The sequence below is a fragment of the Falco rusticolus genome, chromosome 7 (assembly GCF_015220075.1).
Source record: "Falco rusticolus isolate bFalRus1 chromosome 7, bFalRus1.pri, whole genome shotgun sequence".
Lineage (NCBI taxonomy): Eukaryota > Metazoa > Chordata > Aves > Falconiformes > Falconidae > Falco > Falco rusticolus.
The window spans coordinates 59,056,103-59,075,064 of NC_051193.1; positions in this window are offsets into that span (position 1 = coordinate 59,056,103).

Below are 18,962 nucleotides of genomic sequence, written 5' to 3' on the forward strand. Positions count from 1 at the left end.
AATGGCCTAAAACTTCTCTGGTAACCACCAGGTAGGAGTCATTTCAGTTCCCTTGGAATATGTTCAGTGTGCATTTTATGTCAGCCATTTAGGCTCTTTCTGTAATCAGTAGAGAATAAAATTATTCCAGAGAATAATTCATTCATCTAGCTTAGATCCTGCATGGTGAAAGAATGAATTGTTCTCTAGAGATCTGTAGCCCTGCATTTCTGTGGAGGGAGAGCTGACAAATTGCTTAGACAGTTTAAAGTTAAGTGAGATGAATCCTGCCCATCACTCCTGACACATGCCCTCGATAGATAAATTTCAACTCCTTGAACTCAGTAGGATTCAAGCATCTAAATAATTTTTAGAATTTTGTCATTCATCTTAAAATCTACCAGCTCTTCATTGGTATTAACAATCTCACTTTTTTATCTCACTTTTTTATCTCACAAAGGCACTATGAATTTAAATGCAGTAAACACTGTGAAGCAGACAGTAATCATTGCAATTGAGGTCAGGTAGCTTGCGTAAATTCTTAATCAGTGATATTTAGAAGCAATAAAAAAAGGTTTTATCTTTTAGTGATTCGTGAATAACAGAAGTAAGTTGGGTTTTGTTGGTGGCTTCACAAATCAAACCTGTGTGCATTTAGAATATTTGATCCCTTTCAGGTTTGAGCAACAGCAGTTTTTGTGCCATGGTAAGGAGGCTGTATTAATACAGCCTTTCTTTGAGTCTTTGTGATTATCTTCTAATGATGACTTTTCCTACGACTCATGAGTGAAGACATTTGTGTATAGATGATAGATATATATTAAACATTTACTTTCAGACAGTGTGCTACTTCTCATTATTAAATCAGTGCTTGAAAATTGACTTCTGAGTGCGCTGGCAGAAATAATTTCCACCTATACAAAGATGTCACTTAAGAGGAAAAGTTCTTATCAAGTCAAAATTCCCTCTGTTGTCCCGGTTATTTTTGCTGAGGAGTAAAAGTCAGTGTCATCTTCATCCTAGGAAAAAAAGGTTTTTGATTGTAATACTGAAAAAAATACAGGAAAATGTGTGTAACAGTCAGGAACTCTTATTTCTCAGGAGTCCAGACACCAAGGTTTGGTTATAAAGTTTTATGGTCCATTTTCTCCTCTCCCTGCTATTATTTACTCCTCTGTTAGCATTTTCAATGGAATCTTAGTAACCCTTCTTCTTAAAAGGCTTAAAATTTGTCTGGGGTGGCTAAGCACTGGAAGACTGGTCAGTAAGGAGCTTGAACCTGCGTCCTCTAACGACTGGGTGCCTGACTTGCAGCTTAGCAGCTAGTCTCTTTCTTCCTTTTCATGGTCACTTCGCAAAGGTTTTGATTTATCCCTAAGGCACAGCAAGAAAAATAACTGAAATCTTGTAAAATTTCATGGGACACACACACGCAAAAAAATACATTATGGCTAGCTTTAACACATAATTCAAATCATTAAATATTAAGGGGTTAGTTTTTCATTTACTAACCTTCACATGATTGTCACAATATTATCATCCTTGAAAAAAAACAGTATTTTCAGTAGCCATTTGTAATATGTTATTTTGATGTGTTGAATCAAGATTATTGTTCATTAGGGAAGAGAAATGCTAATTTGAAGCCTGTTTGCTCCTGAGCAACAGTGCCTCTAGGAGACACCTGCAGAGCACTTCAAAACATTATTCTGTAACGTGCAAGTTTTAGTCTGAATTTAGGTATGTGTATATCTTGGGTACTATTTACTGAATGAAGCTCTACACTCATTACATCTCATTTGAACTCAGATCTATTTAAAATTGGATTTTTGCTGCACAAAAGGATACACCTCCATATTTCAACTTTTCATAAATTTAACTTTAGTTGCAAAGTAGAAAATACAGTTCCAATTTGAAATAAATGGACTATTGTTAGTTAAAAAAAAATCCATTTATCCATTCATGTTGTTCCTCTTTATCTTGGCTGAATCCTTTTTTTAAGTTCTGTACATCCTCTTCATAATCCTACTGGAATTCCACTGCTACTGCATTTACAGCCACAGCACACTTGCAGAATTCCAAAAGGTCTATTTTCTTCCATTTAATGTAGCAAAAAGAAATCTTGCCTGAATACAAAACATATCTGTTTTGATTATGCAAACTGTTGTGTGTAATTTTGCATCTTCTTTTTATATCATCATGTCCATTGAATCCATTTTAAAGGGAAATCATTTTCTAGACTAAAATGTTATCCTAAGAGCAGCTCCACTTTTGCTGACATGATTATGATTAGGAAATGTAGATCACTGCATATGAATACATTAGAAAAGAATTTTTCTGATCTAAACTCTACAAAAGAACAAAATATACCACAAATAAATAATCAAGCAGCTTTTATAAGTTTAAAAATAAGTCATGTATTGCAAAGTTAAAAAAAAAAAAGTAGCCAGTTTGATCTGAAAAATAACATATCCAATTTACAGCAGAGACAATCCAGCAACATCGAATTTTAATTGGGTAGTAGAAGTGCTAAGGTGACAGGACTGAGAACAGGTAAATCATCTAGGAATAGAAATGCTCTAAGACAGAAAGCCAGCTGGTGCAGTGCTTCCTTTGTGTCAGTGATCCATGTTGCATTCTGTAATAGGGACTGTTCAGACAGTCTGTTGCACAGCTGTTCTTCCTTAGAAACAAACAGCCAGGTCTGTTAGTGGTATCACTCTGCAGGTATTATAATGACAGTAGGATTTTTTGGCTTTGGGGTTTGGGTTTTTTTTTTTTTTTTAGTTTCTTTTCTTTGAAAGTGGTATTCATCTTATTGTGGAGGAGCATCTTCACAGGGATATAAACTAGAGTTGCTTTATGTTGCCATCCATATTGGATTAAGTACTTGTAATGTAGCTGTAGAGGGAAACTGTTGGGATCTGTCTATTCTTTTATGTATTTTTTTATGTTGCTATATTATTGATATGTAGAAGGCACAGCAGGATTATTTTGGTGAGAAATATCACCTGACATTAGAAATAATTAATAAAATATCTGTACCTTCGTGATTTTATCTGAAGAGTTTCATTTTCAAAGCCTGTATCTGGTTTCTGCTCCACTTATTGCTGCAGTGGTACAAGGAGATAGGAAATTCCCAAAAGACAGCTAATAATACTTTTTCAAACTTGCCAAGCATATCCAGAAGATGCAGCTAGAATAGCTCTGACTCTTCCTGTGCGTAAGACTGATCTGGATTGTAGGCTGCCAGCTACTAGGGCAGACTTAGTCCAGCAGTCCAAATCTTTTTAAGAAAATTGGCAATGTTCTACACTCTAAACACTGCAAAGTTATTTTCCTCCAAAGCATAGAATCGAATCATAAAGGATCATAAATATTTTTAAAGTCACAAATGAACTATGTCACACCACTAATTAGCTGATTATTTTAAAAACAAACACAAAATTAATTATGCCTGCTAGTGAGAGATTTTTTTTTCTCCCCCCACATAGTCCTTATGGAAGAAATCTGGAGAAACAAATTGTGACGATATTGAATAATGGTATTCTGGGACTGGGTTGACACTGAAGTAGTCATAGCTATGCGTAAAATAAAGCTTAAAATGATACTGAGATTTTGATCTATGCTGGGGATGAAATATGAATGCGTTGAGTTGAAATACAAGGTGATAGGGATGGTACTGGGTTTGAGATGCTCTGCAGGTAGAAATGGCTGAGATGTTAGTAGGACTGAAGTAGTTATGGAGTAGTAGACATTAGGGATGCTATTCCCAGCAGTGACTACCAGGGTTTATCCACAACCAGGCAAAGTTGCTATTTACTCTAATGCTTTTTTCTTGGCTTCCATGTCACTGGTGCAGGCAGGGCACCTTCGCTACTATCCTGATGCCTCACTGCCGCTGGGCAACAGACAGGGGTCCTAAGGCCTCGCTGCCAGACTTGTGCCAGAGGCACCCCTAAGCGGGGGCCACCGCTCCTTTCACCCAGTGCTCCGTAAGGAGGAAATACAGTTGCCACAGTCTAACCCAGCTAAACTGGAGGTGTTGCAGCAAATGAGAGGAGTTGCCAGTACAAGCTGACACAGGATTGCCAGCCCTTACTTACTATATGTTGTTACCCCTGTTATCCCCACAGGTGTATATATAACTTGTTGAATACCATTTTTGAGCGCTAGAATTTATACCACAGTACAGACTGGTGTCTGGAACCAAATTCTGGGACTCAGTACTGTGCAGACAGGAAACAGTTTCCTAGGAGAAATACCAGATCCAGCATATTTGCAATGTAACTGTGAAACTTTCCTCTCAATTTCCACCTCCAGGTGAGATATGTATCTGTTCCCAGCTTTGCTAAGATACACTATGTGTACCTCCAAAGTACCTCAAGATCTAGACCTAGGAACCCAAGTGAATGTCATGACTGAAAAACTCATAATGTGGGATTTAGCAGGACACTCAGTTGTTATTATAGCAAATTTCTCTGCAAACATTTTAATTAAAACCACATTGCTGTTTGTGAAAAAGTTGGAGGATTTGAAGAATCAGTTCCATGATCAAAATAAACAGCTGTTAGGTACGCCAACATAAAAAGAAGCCCCTTATCCTGCTGCATTTATTATGATAAAATTTTTGGCAGAAACAGGACAACAAGGATACAATATCTCACATGGTGACAGTGCTAAATTGTCATTAGCCAGATAGGAGAAATCATTACTGTTACTTTCTGAAGTGAGAAATTAGGGATTTAATCCAAAACCAGCTAAAGCCTGAAAGATACTATTGTGATCAGCACGTAGAAAGGAACTTAAGGTAGAGTGACAATGACTATTCTGCAGATTCAATCAAAGCCAGCTATAATATTAGGGAAGTTTTGGAGGGCCATGAAAGAAGTAAAGAAGAGAAGATTGGTTCCTTCTTTTCATTTTAAGAAGTGTTGTTTTAAGGAGACAGTGTTGCTAGATGAATAATTTGTTTATTTTTCTTTCCCAAGTTGCCTACAAAAGTAAGTACCGTTGTTTTTAAACCACTGAGCTGATCAACAAACAATCAAAGGATAGAACTAAAAATGTGCAGCTGTGATGGGATGTTGATATGCAAGGAGAATATTTATCTCAAGAAACCTCTGATAGAGTATTTTAGTTTAGCTATTAGGTGCCAGTGGATTTAGTAAAAATTGAGAGGGGACTGTACGAGACATTGATCTTCTGTGCATCACTGAGCACTCACCATAAAGTACTCTGCTCCCTGTAGATTTGCTAATTTAGTCTGGTACGTAATACACTCTAAATGTTGTTTCTATGGCTCTTACATCTTTTACATAAATAATAGTGATCCCATACCTATAGGCAAAACCTGCGTTGTTTTCTTCTCTATTTTTTACCCTTTCATACTCTATTTTTTACCCTTTCATACATGTTTTGTACAATGATTATGAGGTGACCTAGACTGACATGGAAACTATATGAACTAGTTTCTATTGGTCACAAGGTTTTGGTAGCAAATAATAGAATATATTTGGAACTAAAAGTTCTGTGTTTATTGAGTTAGTTTCACAGTTGACTGGAGGTAAATACAGATTACTATTTTTCTCTCTCAATACTTTGGGAATTTTCTTATTATGTTTATCAAGAATTAAATGTTTCTGAGGATAATTTTGATAGATGCTGTCATTTTTCATTTATTGTGTATTTGATCTATCATTGGTAATGCCAAACAAAGTAAAAAAATCTATAAAAAAATATAATCATCTAATAGGTGATTTAATTAGTGCATGTATGTAGAAAATGTAATTTGTGGTAATTATCTATAATTATGTTTTCCTTGCAATTTAAAATAACTTGTCTTTTTCAGTAAGGGATAACCCTCTTATTCAGTTTTCACCACCTTCCATAGCATTGATTGCCTTTTTGGCAAGAAAGAGTTCCCCACTTCAACTACAAGAAAAATCAAGGAGTTAGTAACTGTTTCTAGTTATTCAGGAACAGAAGCACTGGAGAGGAAAAGACATTTCTATGGAGGTTGAAAGGGGTATTTATTTAACAGCTATCAGATAAAAACCCCAAGCAATGTAGACTATTAAAGAAAATCTTGCCAACACTGATATCTATCATATCATTCACAAGTATCCCATATGAAAGTTGTAGGATCTTACGAGTTTAATTCCTAACACGAAGCTGGCGCTCCTGTTCATGTGTCTGCTCACTGACAGCAATGGCAGTGGAAATGGAACGAAGATGTAGAAGAAGAATTAAGTTTGACTGGTATTCAGGAGACTTATGAGGCACTTGGGAGAACTTGTAGTTAGTAGGTCACTGAGATGGATAGATCTGTGGGTAGAATATATAGAGGGAAGGCAGCACTAGGTTGAAGCTTTGCATATAACTAACTGGGCATAATAACGCACTAGCACAGATAGTGAAGAATTATTAAATTTCTGCAAGAAGTCTGTGAGAAAACATCAAAATATGAAAAGGCCTGCCCAAGAATAGCTATAAAAAGCCTGCATAAACACTTAGAAATATACACCCCAAATCCCGCATTCACAGATGAGTGGATTGTAGAGTTGTTATTGAATTCCTACAGTAATGGAAATGTAAATAATTCAGTATTAGAATAAAAAGCTGTAATATCAATATTTTCTGTAGGTTTCACTTTGAAATTTTCCATTGAATGGATTGTTTATGCATTCCCATTTCAACCCGAGATAATCAGAAACATTCCATTTGAATTTGTTCTGGTAGTATTTTTTTCTCTATTTACAATCCTGATTCTCTCCCCTGAGATACAGCCAGATTCCTGTATTTGAACATATACCCACAGTGGATCACTAAGATCTTTTCAGAGGGAAGTACAAGCTTTTGAGGCATTTAGCCAATCTGAAAGACATGAACATAAAATAGTTTCCATAAGACAATCTGTTAATAATAAAATTAAACTAATAAAAAAAGCAGCTTGGACAAATAGTTACAACAAATGAAATAATTTCAAAACAAAATAATTTAATTATGTGTTCCTGATCAGAGACCAATATTTGAGACTTGGTTTTGTTTCTGAAAAATGCATGATTTTTCTTTTAAAAGCTTGATTAGGGTGAAAATATATTTTCTCTCAATCTGACTGGGTTGAAGAAACACTATGCTCTGACGACCATGTTCTTAACTTCTGCTAGATGTTTTGATATGAAAAGAAGTTGTTGAGGGAGTTCCAGTGCAATAGTATACAGTTAGGGATGGAGAGGTAAGGATAGTAATGCAAATGCCATAGATGCATTTTGAGGTTTAATATTATCCGTGCTGGAGATATCAAGATAATACAACTAATACTAAAGACAGGAATTTTCTATTAAATGTTGAATGAAAAAAATACAGTTTACTTTTAAGACTAGCGCAGATCAAAATGAAGTAGGCATGGTATCAACTACCTTGGAGATTCAGTAAAACAGGGTAGTCATAGGTATAACAAGACACTGGGCCTGTTAACATCTGCGTGGTTCCATTTGTCAGGCAAGCGTCAGCAGTCAGTGAGACAGACACGTTGAGACCAGATACTTTGCAAAGCATTTCAGCAACTATGCTGAGAAACTGTATTCAGCACAATTTTGCAGCCACGCTCCACGACCTGCACTGGGAGTTCTCCTCTCTGCCCTGTAGGACCCAAGAAAGTGGCCATGGCAGCTCACCCCTATCACCAGTTCTGCTCTCTGTCTCTTTCTTGACACAGTTTTTAGATGGGGCTACTCAAACTGAGCCGTCCCTTCTTTCCAACACTTTCTTTTTTTGCAGCATAAAGTGTGATTGAGACTCTTACAAAATCGTTTTCTGAAGAATTTGCAACTTTTGCAAAGAGGAGACCTAAGGGGTAGGGGGGAAATGTTCTCGGAGTATGCCTTTCTGATAACTAATTCTTAGGGAACTGGCAGAGATGACTGATACCATATATAAGTAAATATATATATAATAAAAGTAAATGCAGCTTGAAACATAACTCGGTTGTTTCTGTTGGTTGGGATGTTACTTTACCAATATTAAGTAGCAGAATATTTTATCTTATGTTAATTCTATTAGTTAATATTTTATGCTGACAACAGATCTTATCTGTATGATTGCCAAAAAAGTGTTATATTCTAGCAGTTGGCGTTTTAGGAAAATAGAAACCTGATTTTGGAAGATGTAGGAGAGAATTAAAAAAAAATTGGAATAAAGAAAGACAATGATCTTTAAAAGTTGCAGAGGGGTGTTTCAAACTGACATCCGTAGCTCTGGATATGGGATTGAAAGCCATGTTAAATAACGCAGCTTCTGAAATGATGGCTTCAATCATTGTAGAAAAGACTGATGCATAAAATTTACACCAGAAACATTTCATATGCTATTTTAAACTATTAATTCCTATTTTTCACTTTATTCATTCATGACATCCTGGGATGTCCAGAGCAGATGTACATTCAGTAAGGGTTAGAAATCTTATCTTCATTTCTAGCCTGAATTTATTCATGGCTAGCTGATATCTGAATGCTCTTTCGCCAACATGTCTTAAATAGTTAGTTCATCCTTTCTCCTGATACCTGGCTGAAGAATTTACTGATAGCAATTATCCTCCCTTTAACTTTCAATGTGTTAGATTAGACAAACCAGCAAGATGTTTCAACACTCTTCAGACAAGATTGGCTCATCAATCACCTCTTCATCCTGCTGGCCTCTCCTTGCTCCTTTTCCATTTACATTTACCTTTCTGAATATTGGTGTCCAGAACTGTAAATATATTTCACATGAGATTATATATATATTTTTTTCATACTAATTGCATTGCACAAATATAAAACCAGTGGAAATGAGGTCAGACGCATGTCCAACATTGGGTGACAAATATGAAACACAAGTATCAAGCCAATATCCCTTCTTCCATTTATTATTCCAGGCATTAGATAAGACAAACAGAAGCACACTGAAGAGAGTGTCTTAATTTACAGTGGGAGCCCTTTTCACTGAAATTCTTTCCAGCTACTTGGAGGCATATTCTTTGCTTTTATGCTATGAATATCCATAAGTAGAGCTATACTCTATTTCAAATTGTTATTCCTAAAATATCAGTTCAGTTCCCTGTAAAATTTCAATATTGTGCAGCTCATGTAATTGCATATAACAATAAATCAGGCACCTTTATCATACCACTTATTCCTACTCATTGAATATATAACTGTCAAGAAACAACTATGCCATCATATTTCAGTTTCAGTAAAAAGATCTTATTTTATTGTGGCTTTCACTCATTCCCAGATGTCCTCCCTTCCTTGAAAGAGACAAGCCTGGGCGATGCCAGATTAAGATGAAATATCATCATCGCAACATATTAATTTTTCTTCAAAGATCTTAAAATAGCTTTCTTATGCTTTTGCTGGAACATTTTTCATCTTGCTTGAAGGGGAAAAACATGGATATGAAAATCATCATCATAACTTCAAACTGAGTGGTATATCCTCAAAATGTGGGCTGCAAATTTAACTGCAGTGGCACAAACACTGTGCAGAAATAAACAAATATATACTGTTATACTGGAGAAAACATGTCCTTTTTGGAGGCTGCACCCTTTATACATAAGTAACTAGCTGAATGTAAATTAGTAATATTTTCTAGGCATATTTATGAGATATATGCAAATAAGATAAAAAGGCAAACATCTCTTATGCACATTTGAATGTTATAGGCCTGTCTTCTGAATCAGATATATAATTTTTACTTAGAGATATATCAGCACAAATTTTGCTTGGAAGAAGTGCTTATAAAAAGCAATGAGCTGATATCACTGAAGTTATTTTCACCAGTCTAGAATCTGAAAGTATCTGCTTGTCTTAGTTCAAATGAGAGAACAGTATCAGACTAATAGCACATAGGGTATGAAGTATTACAAGGTAACTGTAGAAAAGTTTTCAAATAATTTAAAATGCGAATGGAATACCAGCGCTACATATCGTATAGGAAGCTTTTAGTGTGTATATATGTATATGTATCTATAATTATGATATTTTCCTTCTCATGAAATACTTTATAAAAAAAGCAGAAAAGCTTCAAAGTGAGATTGCAATACAAAATAAGATAAAAAGAAGCTATTCAAAAGTGTGTTTATTAATCTAGTGCTTTTATTATTGGTCAAGATAACAGTGTAAATACTACCAGTAAAAAAACCCTCAGTAAAATACTACCAAGTGAACCATTAGGTACCAGAAAACAAGCAGGAGAAAGTAATGTAAAGTCACATAGGCAGGGAAACACCAAGTTTAGTCACTGTAGGATCTTTGTTTCAAAGCTGAAGGATGGAAATAGCTCATTTGGATTTTTATTTATGATTTTTCTGCCATATGTAGAATATATAAATCAGTTATAGTTACAGTCTCTTCATTCATTTCAGCAATTCTGTGTTCTGCCCATATCACTTCCTGAAGGATCACTCATTTTGTTGGAATGATAACCAACCTCAGACTTAATCTAAATACATGTTTAATAATTCTAATTCTTTTCATGTGAGGAGCCTTTTTTTTAAAAAAAAGAAAAATTTAAAGTAAGCTTTAAGCTTACTTTTCTTGCATTTTAATCATGAGCATACTGTACCTTCACACCATGGTATGTTTCTTGTGGTGTTCAGGGCTTAAGTGTGCTTCCCAATAACTTACTGCAGATCAGGGAGCCTGTTTTTTCCTAGTAAGTTCTTTCCTCCTGGCCTCACTGGGGCTAGCTCTTCACCTGGCTGGTGCAGCTGAAAAAGAAGGGCTGAGAAATTCACGTAGTCCAGCCTCCCAGTTTAAGCATTTGCCATTGTCATGTGCATAGAATAACTTAATTCACAACTAACTTGCTGTGGTCAGCTGTGAATACAAGCACTTATTCATGGCACCCAAAGCAGACAACATGGTTGTAAATGTTCATAGATGACAGAGGTGCAGAAACAGAGGGAAGAATGTGTACTTCATCTGCTTACATAAAAGGACACCTGAGGCATGTTGCTCTGTCCCTCTCTTTTGCTTTTCACTTACCCAGGTGATTTTATGTTCTTCCTGAAAAAGTGGCATTCAGGGCCATGGGGGGAGAAACTTCTTGGAGAGAATGCTGCTGTCCGAGACTTCCATCAGAGAAGTCTTTCCAGAGCACTTCCAAAGAGCCACCTTTGGCATGTTCTCAGGCTCAGTTTCTGTGGGACATGATATTTAACTGCTCACCACCACTAAAAGTGGCAGAAAGACAGAGAGAAGTATGAAAGGAAAGGAAAATACTCCTTTTTCCTTTTGGCAGCAGTAATTTGTTATGTCAAGGTAACTGCCTTTGAGATAGTAATCTTATCCCTTATCACCCTGCCACATTTGGGAAAGGCATATTTGCTCTTATAGTTCATCTGGTTTTTTTTTAAGTCCTACCATAATTCCAGAAAGTTTTAACTTTTTATAAACTACCACAACTGTAACAATGAATAATTCAGTAAAATGTAATATGTAATAATAGAACCAAAGGTGACAAGAAGAAACATTAGCAAATTGTGGGTGCAAGGGATTTTAAGTGCCCTGAACATTAAACTTAGGCACACAACAGTGACATTGCATCATATATTTTTTTCCTTGCTGGTTTAAAATTGTGGCATGCAGACAGAAGCATTCATTCACCTCAGGAGTTTGCTAGACTCAATCCAGATGTATTATGGAGACAAGAAGGGGTGTAATGATAAGATTATTAAATGGGGATGCTGCCTATATATATGTAAGCCATTAGAATCTGTTAAATTAATATCAGGTCCATTCTTCTGTGCTACAGTGATGACCCTCCCTTGCTACCATTGAGTTTACCTTCTTACCATGACTGTTGGGTGTCTCTTGCCTTTCCCTTCTTATTATAAATAATGTCCTCACACCCACCCATATGTCTAACCAGGAGATATACATTTCATCAGGTGCTTTCAGCTGAAAGGTTGGTTACAAGCCCAGCCAGGACACACACCCTGCTTTTTATAACAGCACGCGTTGCTGTTAAATAGCTGGCATGCTAGAGAAGCTGCTTTGCTGGCTGCACGAAGTCCCCGAGCCCTATGTTATGCAGGTCTGTTCTGCAACTACAACTTAGTTTTGTTTATTTCTGTGTGTGTCAATGGTAGGCTATGGAGCTGTGATCTCTTTTCTTATTTAAAGTTATCAATATACTTCAAAGGCAAAGGACTTTTAAAAATCATTATTGCATTGGTATGTTATCATATATTTTTAATGTGATTTTTTATACGTGGCAGTTAGTCATCAGAGTAAACAACAGATGTATACACCTATATTATGGTTTAGCACTGACACTAGTATTAAACAATAATAAGAAAGCATGTCAGAAACGTTAATGATTAATAAACGTGGCAAGAAAAAGAAGCACTCAAAGGTCAGTTCTTTTTTCAAAAAGTGACTGAAAAAGACATGTCTTTTCAGGACATTCTAAAATGCCAAAATTCCTGGTCACACATATATAGTTGCTACAAAAAATTAAAACTAATTTAGCACAGATTTGAGTTTTATTAAGTTTTTCCCCCAGAACATGCCTTCCTATCCTTCTAGAGTAAACAAGTAATAAAAAAATGTTATTCCTACAGTGTAGTGGCTCCAACTGCCATAAAAGTGTGTAGCTTTAGTCCTGAATAAAAAGAAAGGCTTTCTAATACTTGAAACCTGGTATTTGTTGTGCTCTAGAAGTTGTAATCCTCACTAAAGCTCAAACCAATGTACAGCATTAGCTGTGAGGTATAACATGAGTTGCTACCTCTGTTACAGAAGTTAGGTCACTCCAGCCTGTGTCGGTAAAAACCCATCAAATGTGTGACTCCAGTAAGGAGAAAGTAATAGTAACTTAGGCAACAAGTGAGAGAATGGAGTTGATGTGATGACTGTGGTGCCTTCTAAGAAATCAGTGCAGGGCCAGAGGACAGATCTGACTGTCTTGGGGTCTTGAGGGGGATACATGCTGAGGCTTAACATATTAATAAACTTAATTTCTTTCAAACACAGGCATATTGCACGGCAGTAGTCTGGACAGGAGATAATGAAGGCTGCCATCCATCAGGATGGAAGCAACTTTTTGTAGCTAGTTGGAGATGATGGAAAATATTCCCATAAATTTCTGTGTAGTACCGTACTGTCAACAAGACAGTCATGAGCACTTATGACCTGAATTGTTTAATTTTGTGTATCAATCTCCTAAGCAGCAGCATGATTTAATACTCTCCAGCATGTTCTCTCTATCTCTCTCTTTTTTTTTTTTTTTTTTTTTTTTTTAATCTCTAACAACTGTGATTTTAACTTGACTAGGGGTAGCTCGGTGCAAGAGCAATTTGTTTATAATTGTACAATTGTAGAAGTAAAGATTGGACAGATAAAATTCTATTTCTGATAGAATGCAAAAGGAAGATTAGGAAAGAAGGAAAACGTCTAATATAGGAAAAACAATGAATCAGTATTTTCAAAATTTATATCTATATCTGTACATATATGTATATATAGATAACATTGGATTTATTAGTTGACAAAGCTTGTATTGCAGGACTGTAGAGGCATGAAAAAACAAGTCCTGTTGACACCCTTGATGAAATGTTTTCCTCATTATAAGCAAGAAAAAAAGTTTCTTTTTCACTTTGCTACTAACAAACCACAACAAAGTAAGAGTAAATGGTCTTAAGAAGAGGATAGCAGGAAATCTTAGCTATGGAAAGGTGAAAAACACCTTATCAGCAGGGTAAGGCGTTATGAACTTTGTTCTTGTCATCTGCTCCATATTTGTATTCTTTCTGAGTGGTACAATGCAGTGTAAAAGTGTGTTGCAAGCAATTCTTGCAAAGTATGAGAAACATAAGTTCAGAGGGTAACTCGTACATCTGCACACACCCTTAATGCCTCTCAAGTTGTCCGAGTGAGGGATGCTTACAGATAAGACAAAACACTTATGTAAAAGCAAGTCCTATCACATCGGCAGCTGACTGCAGAAAACTTGCAGCCTGGAGCATAAACCAGCACCCATTTAGAGTAGGACTGGACCACCGAGATGTATAGTTTCAGTAACTGAACTCCATCTACATTTCATGTTCTAAAATACTGTATTGTGTGAGTTTATTATAAGCTCACTAATGGTTTTCCGCCATTTGCCAGCTTCCATAGATCCCAGATTACTAAAACACAAGAAAGCTTTTAGAATTATATCCAAAATAATGTATTGATATATCAGTTAAATTAAAGCTATATTTGATGAATGAGGAAAAAAAGCTATTATCAAAATGCAATATGAAGAAGCCATGCTTGAGCCTGTAAACGGGAAATAGTAGTAAATTGTAACTGTCAGAACCACAATATTCTTGAGCCTGTAAACGGGAAATAGTAGTAAATTGTAACTGTCAGAACCACAATATTCTTGCCAGTTTTTTGTTGTTTTGGTTTTTAGCATGTACATTTATCTACTTCCAGCTTCTGTGGAAAATGCATACACTGAATTCAGGATCATCCTGAACTCTAAAGCATTTCGTCTTTGTGTCTTTACTCTTGTGACTGCTTTTCCTCCCCCTGCTATTATTAGACTGACTAGTAGAATTTGAGCTCAAATTAAGTTGTAAATTTTTTAGTCTGGTAATGTTTATGATGGAACAATGAAATGTCATTCTGCTTCAAACACTGGATATGATAGTACAACTGGTGAGTGGATATGATAGTACAGCTAGTGAGTAAATAACCATCGTTAGCAAATGTAGCCATTTCTGCACAGCTCTTACACATTATCAGGAGGATGGGCAAGAAGTAACTTAGAAAGCGTCAAGTCAAATGCACATAGCCAGAAGAGGGATAATTTCATGAAGTCATCTTTGTTCAGTTGTAATCTGTTGTTATAACATTTCCCATTAATTGTTGAAAAACTTTCATTTCACTCTTCACCTGAGTACTTGATAATTAACTGGCAAAGGGTAGGTCTTCAACTTACTGAATTTGCAGTGGAAGTGACTTAAGCACTTTGCAGAATTGTACTATAGAATTTTAGCTTGATTTACAACTGTGGAAGAAGTTTCTAAGATGATAGAGAACCTTTCAACCTTTGTATACTCAGTCTGAACAAAGACTACTAGAAGCTGTAGAAAGTTTGAACATTTTCTAGCAACATATTTTGAAATAAACATGCAAAGTAGATTTCAAACTCAAGCTGTAAAAATAGTTCTACTGTACTTTAAGTACTTCTTTCTGTTTCTATATTTCTCAAAATGCCCATTTTCTTAGGACACTCTATATAAAGAGATCTATGTAGCTAATTTACATATATGTATGCAGCTAATCCAAATACATTTATGTATTTTTGTTGCATGACTATGTGCATTTATTAGAAAAGCTAATTGCAATCTAAAAAATTATTTGAAGCCAGGGAAGCTACAGAGTTAAAGGAAGTTAGAGTAAGAAGTGATAGCAGTAAAAAATTATATATATATGGAAAAGGTATTTACAGAATACTGGTTTCTACTACTATATGCAAATTAGATATTTTGCAGGCTTTTTCCAGAATGGTTGGTAAGGTTATAATGACATTGGTAAAGGTGATTGTCCCATTTAAGAGTGTTTTTCGAGAAATAATATTGTTGTGGTTGTCAGGCCCACTTGGTGAGGTACAAGTTAAGGACAAGATAGGATTCAGTTCACCTAACTTTAGCAGCCTAGGAGAGGGATGCATATTCCAAGCTAAGTGATGACTTTGCTCTGTGATGAACATCTTCAGAATGCAGCTCACACCACCTTTCTTAGTTGAGGGAATTACTCTCCTGGAGGTGGTACCTCTTCCATTGACTGCAGGGCAAGCTGAACAGATGCATGCAAACAGGATGCCTAATATTCATATATAGAATTATATGAAATAAACCTCCTCCTATGACTTATGTTTTCCACAATAACATAAGATTAGTCTTAACTAATAGCTCATTAGTATCCACCTTCAAAACAGTAGGATGATCTTTAGGTGCGTTTGGTTACGTAGGTGCTCAAATGTTTTGCTTGACCTTGGTTTAAATCTGCAGTGTGGGCATCTTTCCTCTTTCACTTGTAGTTCTCTAAGCTGAAATTTACCAACCCCAGACTGCTTTCAGTAGCTGCCATCCACTTAGTTATCCTGGCTGAGCTGCTGCTGAGATTGCTTTCTGGGCTATTAAAATTAAAATGAGCCAGCAAAAACCATTGAAATAACAGATCTTTTTGCTTGCCTGCTTTGCTAACCCAGCTCACTTTGAAATAAATTAGGGAGCGATCACACAAGTATTTTAACCAGTGGATCTGGCAAGGCAGTGTTCTCTGGCAAGAGGATGGCAACAAACAGTTGGGGGTTGGCTGGGGATGGTAATCTCTTCAGCTGGTCCTGTGGGAGCAGTAATGCAGAAACAATTACACAAAGCTCCCAACTGTATCTTCTTTTGAAGGGCATCATTTGTTTTCATCCAATAGTCTTCAGTCCCCTCATTTACCACCAGAAATAATGCTTTGGTTTCCTATTTCTAATGTAAATGTAGGGAAAAGAAAGAACCTCATATTCTAAGTAAATAAACCTTACAGAATATGTGCCACATTTAGACTCATTTGTATTAAGAGTATACAACTCTAAATTGTAAGGAAACAATCTTGTAGTTTACAGACTGAATTTTTGCTGTTTTTTTTACAGAAACTGAATGCCTTAGACATTCAAAATATCTACTCTAGTGAGATATCATAGGACAGCTCCTGGAGTTGACATAGGCTCACAAAAAGAAAATCAAAACAAAAAGAGAAAATGCTTTACCGCTGGTTTTTGGCATAGTGATCTTGGAAGCTGATGAGGAAAAAAAAAGACTGTATTTCTTTCTAATTCCTTAGATGTAACATGTTTAAATACTGTAACTTACACATTAAATGGTGTGGTGATAAGGCAAACTTGTTCAAAAAGAAAAAATCTGTACCGTTTCTATGTTTGTAATCTGGCTGTTTGTCATTACTGTTATTTTTGAAAGGAATCTAATTCTTAGACACAAAAAGGATATTCTGCTGCTCAGGTCTCTTCTGCCCTTACAAGTGTCATCCTACCTTACTGTTTTATAAATTACAGGAATGTGATCTCTATGTGACCTGACCATCTATAAAGAAAATCTGTGTCTTGAACAATTTTTCTTTAAAACATGTTTGACCAGGTTTGAAAGTTCATAAAATCTTCACCTATGAGTTAAGTTTTAGATGCACCATTCCGTGAATTGTAGATAAATCACATTGTTTGATACAACTGCAGCCTTGAATTTTTAAATAGTATTTCAATATGCAGTCAAGTTTTATACTTTTTAATGAATAAGAATATATGCCAGTGTACAAAATTTATTAATTATTAATGTCTTAGACATTTTTAAAACATGGTTGAAATTTTCAGACATTATGATAAGTTATCTGGCAAAACTTTAAAAAGAATTCTACTTGACAAAGCTATGATACTATTTGAAGAGGTTAAATCACTTCCACACTTGCAAGCTCCTTCCTCTTCCTATCATATATTCAAGAGTATTCTCATATTTGTACCTAATTACACAGAAAATGTGAGCCACGAGTTTGCTCAAACCCATACTAATTACTTTTTGCTAAATGCTTTTAAGTCTTGTAAAGGAAATTAATATTATTCTTTAGTATTCTTTTATGATATAAATTTTGAACTATTTCTTATTTATGTGAGCAATCAGAATGCCACACTTTTCTCACTGTGGTGACTAGTCTTTGCTAGTAATTGAATGGTAGCCTTAAACAAGGTGAGGTCATGAAGCTTATTTATCTGACACTGTGAATTCTATGCCTGTGTAAGAAGGAAAAAGGATGTTTTTTTGCCCTTAGGGTATTAGTCATGGTCCATAGGTTCGTGGGAAAAATGTAGGAAGTCTCAAAAGTTTGTTCCTATTATTTCAATTTTTCTTAGACTTCATTTGAATCCCAAAGTGAATTTTCTATTATTCCTTTGAAGGGTGCATAGGAGGGTACCAACAGTCTTTGAGGAGCAACACCTGCAGTTGCATTCAAAGGCATGACTTTTCCAAGCAGTTTCTGAGCTGCCTGGTATTGTCCCGGGAAGGATAAAGGCCTAGGTTTTTTACCTGACTGGCAGAACATTCCACCACCAATAGAACTCTAAACATTGTTTTAGAAGTAATGAGTCCTGCTGGTTTCATCCTGCAAGACCTTGAAATCCCACAGGGCAATGTGGTTAGAAATAAAACAGAAGGCTGAGGCTTTTAATGAGTTTCCTATCCACAGATGCCATCAAGCTTTTATACTATTCATTTTATTTCTACAGCTTCAACAAAAGAACCCAGAGTTGTGGGCAATACTCTGACAAGCACAGTTCACAAACTTGGCAGAAATCTAGACGCTAGACAATAAAAGATCATTGAAAGGAGTAAAAGAAAAAGCAAAATAATAAAAAATGAACTAAAATATGGGATACTTTACTTACAAAAAGTGAACATAGTGCAATTCAGACAAGCTAAACTTCTTGGAGCATAGAATGACGATACGACTGCAGGTTTCCATGATGTTATGAAGGTTATGATGACAAAGAAAAGTGAACTGAATAGGGCCAGGGAGAGGTCAGTGTGCATTTTGGGAATGTCCTTTGAGCAATACTAAACTGAACACTCTCAAACTCTTCACTGTGGGTGTATCTTAGCTCTTTAAGTCTTCCATGCAGTCAGGGAAAATGAAGAATGTTAATGAAGAGCAGTTTCTCTCTTATTAGAAGATGAGGGTGAAAGCCTATGTGCCTACATACAGGCATGGAGAATACAGATGTGTGGGTTTGGGAGACACTACATTTTATATTACTTTTTCCCCCATTTCACCTCTTTCACCTCTTCCTTAAAGGAAGATCCTGGAACAAATGTGGCATAAAGAAATACATGGTCTGTGTAGCTCCAGTCTGGATTGGGTAGTGTTGTGCTGATTGCCCTTGATTTGTTC